Below are 3,366 nucleotides of genomic sequence, written 5' to 3' on the forward strand. Positions count from 1 at the left end.
CCTTTGGAAATGGCACACAAATACGTAACTGAAAATGGCAAGCACTCTCATCATCAATTTGTGTTCCTGGTATAACAGTAACACAGTAATATAATCATAATAGTGATGATTAATAATAACGATAGCTACCTTTTATTGAATGGTGCCAACCACTGGGCTGAGAATATTTATACACACATATATTTTTTTCTTTTCTTTTTTTTAATTGAAGTAGAGCTGATTTACAATACTGTGTTAGTTTCAGATGTACAGCAAAGTGATTTAGTTATACATATATATATTTTTTCAGATTATTTTCCATTTAGATTATTATAAGATACTGAATATAGTTCTCTGTGCTATTCAGTAAATCCTTGTTGATTATCTGCTTTATATATAGTGGTGTGTTTCTGTTAATCCTGTACTCCTTCCCCCTGCCCTTTCCCCCTTGGTAACCATAAGTTTGTTTTCTATGTCTGTGAGACTGCTTCTGTTTTGTAAATAAATTCATTTGTATTATTTTTTAGATTCCATGTATAAGTGACATCATATGGTATTTGTCTTCTCTGTCTGAATAATTTCACTTAGTATTATGATATTTTCTAGGTCCATCTGTGTTGCTGCAAATGGCATCATTTCATTCTTTCTTATGGCTGAGTAGTATTCCATTGTATATATGTACCGCATCTTCTTTATCCATTCATCTATCGACGGATACTTACTTAGGTTGCCTCCATGGCTTGGCTATTATAAATAGTGCTGCTGTGAACACTGGGATGCATACACACATACATTTTTTTTAATGTAGTCTTATCTTTAAGTACAAGTCATGTCACTTAGAGATCATTTTATCCACTGCTCCGTTTGGCCACCAGTCTCTTGTCTCTCTCCTCAACAAAGGTAAGGTGGATACAGTTTCCACGGGGAAGAGAGATCCACGGTTTGTTGCCCAGTGTCAGATTTGGTGAAGTCAGTAATCTTGCCAGTCTCCAAATCAATTTGAATAGTTTCATTCATCTTGATGAGGGGATCAGGGTAGCGGATGGTGTGAGCATAGTGGGTCACCAGATGAGGGATTCCTTTTGTCCCCACAAAGATCTTTCTCACTTTGCACAACTTATACTTGGCCTCCTCTGGTGTAATATGAACAGCTAAGCGACCCTTGGTTTCACAGGTCAGATGAAAATTCTCTCCAGTCTTGTCAACGCCGATGACATATATAAAACCAGCAGGGTAGGTTGTATCAGTGTGGATATTGCCATCAATCTAAATGAAACGCTGCATGCAGATCTTCTTTAGTTCATCTCCTATTAGGGCATACTTAAGTCTGTTCCTTAGGAAAATGATTAGGGGGAGATGTCCCCTCAGCTTGTGGGGTCCTCTAGATGGACAAGGAACAAACACACCAGTCAGTTTATCCAGCATCCAATGCTCTGGAGCTGCTACGTGCTTCAGGTGCTTCTTGGGACCATGAGCCATGGCTGCACTAGGCATGAAAAGAGCCACACATACATTTAAAAAAATAAATTTATTTATTTATTTAATATTTTATTTTTGGCTGTGTTGGGTCTTCGTTGCGGCGCGTGGGCTTTCTCTAGTTGCGGCGAGCGGGGGCTACTCCTCATTGTGGTGCTCGGGCTTCTCACTGCAGTGGCTTCTCTTGTTGCGGAGCATGGGCTCTAGGCACGTGGGCTTCACTAGTTGTGGCACGCAGGCTCAGTAGTTGTGGCTCATGGGCTCTAGAGAGCAGGCTCAGTAGTTGTTGTGCACGGGCTTAGCTGCTCCGCGGCATGTGGGATCTTCCTGGACCAGGGCTCGAACCCGTGTCCCCAGCATTGGCAGGGGGATTTTTAACCACTGCACCCCCCAGGAAGTCCCCACACATACCTTTTTTTTTTTTTTTTTTTTTTTTCTTTTTGCGGTATGCGGGCCTCTCACTGTTGTGGCCTCTCCCGTTGCGGAGCACAGGCTCCGGATGCGCAGGCCCAGCGGCCATGGCTCACGGGCCCAGCCGCTCCGCGGCATATGGGATCCTCCCAGACCGGGGCACGAACCCGTATCCCCTGCATCGGCAGGCGGACTCTCAACCACTGCGCCACCAGGGAGGCCCCACACATACCTTTTTAATCCTCATAACAATGACATGAGATAGGGTTGAATATCCCCATTTTATATGCAAGAGAACTAAGGGGGAGGTTATGCGGGGACTTGCCCAATTTTACACAGCTGGGAGTTAAGCTTTGAATCCTGTCCACTGATTCAGAGCAAGCCTGCTGAATGTCTGTGCTGTGCTGCTCTCACTGAGCTCATGACCTCACCTGCTACAGATGAAGAACAAGGGTGTGGAAAGGGAGTGGGAAGAGAGACGTCTTCCAAAGGCTGAAACTGATCACCATTGGGGAGGATTTCAAAATTCATTTGTAAGAAGACAAATCTCAAATTAGAGTTTTAGAGAAACATTATTGTATTGTCAAGGCTATCTGGGGTCAAATCCAAGCTTTACCATTTTCTAGCTGCATAGCCTGGGACAGATTATTTCTGCTGTCACTGTCTCCGGGTCTTCATGTGTAAATAGAGATAATAATAGTCCCTACTGCATAGAACTACAGGGAAGATTAAATGAGTTAATGGACATAAAGCACTTAAAACAGTGGCTGAAATTTTATGTCATTGAGAGGATGTTGAAATAATGGGGGAAATAATGTGAGTCAGATGAGCTTGGGTTTAAATCCTGACTCAGCTACTTAGCTACCGTGTGACCTGGACCAAAATGTTAGACTTTGTGTACCTAATGTATGGCTTGTGTTAATAAACAGGTTTTAAGAATATGACCTGTTTTAGCACTACATCATTACCCCTTCCCCTACAATCATTTCTTCCTATTTTGATAGGTCTGATTGATAACAAGTGACTTATTAAAATCGGGTTGATGCTGCTTTGAGTATAGCGGCTCAGATTCCTCTACCTTAAAGATAAGTAGACCTCAGTACATTATCTCAAATTAATGTCTGGCCAAAGGATTTTCACAAGTGAAACATTTAGTACTGAAAGGAGGGGGAAATGTTAGTAAAGGTGATAGCAGTTATCCACTAGGTATTTCATCCTCTGAATGTCTCAGCAAAAGAATCTGGACACTGAGTAGGAGGCAGACATCTGTGCCTAGTTGTTGTTGCTGCTTGTAATAAATACCTTTAAGTAGAAATGCTGCTACTGCTACAGTTTGGGGCAGTCCCCCGACTGTCCCGATACTTTCTTCTTCCAGAATCATTCCTCCTCCTTACCTTAAATAGATTTTTTTAGAGTATATGGTTTCTTTAGAGCCCTGTTTTGGGCCAGATGCTACATAAGAGTGAAATCTGACAAATGAATTCACTCAAGGGTGTTAGT

The 3,366-nt window shown here is 42.2% G+C and overlaps 1 pseudogene across 1 annotated transcript; it reads right to left on the reverse strand.

Moving 5' to 3' along the window:
• Positions 1 to 827: 827 nt before the first annotated feature.
• On the reverse strand, positions 828 to 1,462 carry LOC309810626 (small ribosomal subunit protein eS4-like; annotated as a pseudogene). Its single transcript has one exon. The product of its transcript is annotated as a small ribosomal subunit protein eS4-like (transcript).
• Positions 1,463 to 3,366: the final 1,904 nt, after the last annotated feature.

The sequence above is a fragment of the Mesoplodon mirus genome, assembly GCF_964341445.2.
Source record: "Mesoplodon mirus genome assembly, chromosome: 9".
NCBI classification, from domain to species: domain Eukaryota; kingdom Metazoa; phylum Chordata; class Mammalia; order Artiodactyla; family Ziphiidae; genus Mesoplodon; species Mesoplodon mirus.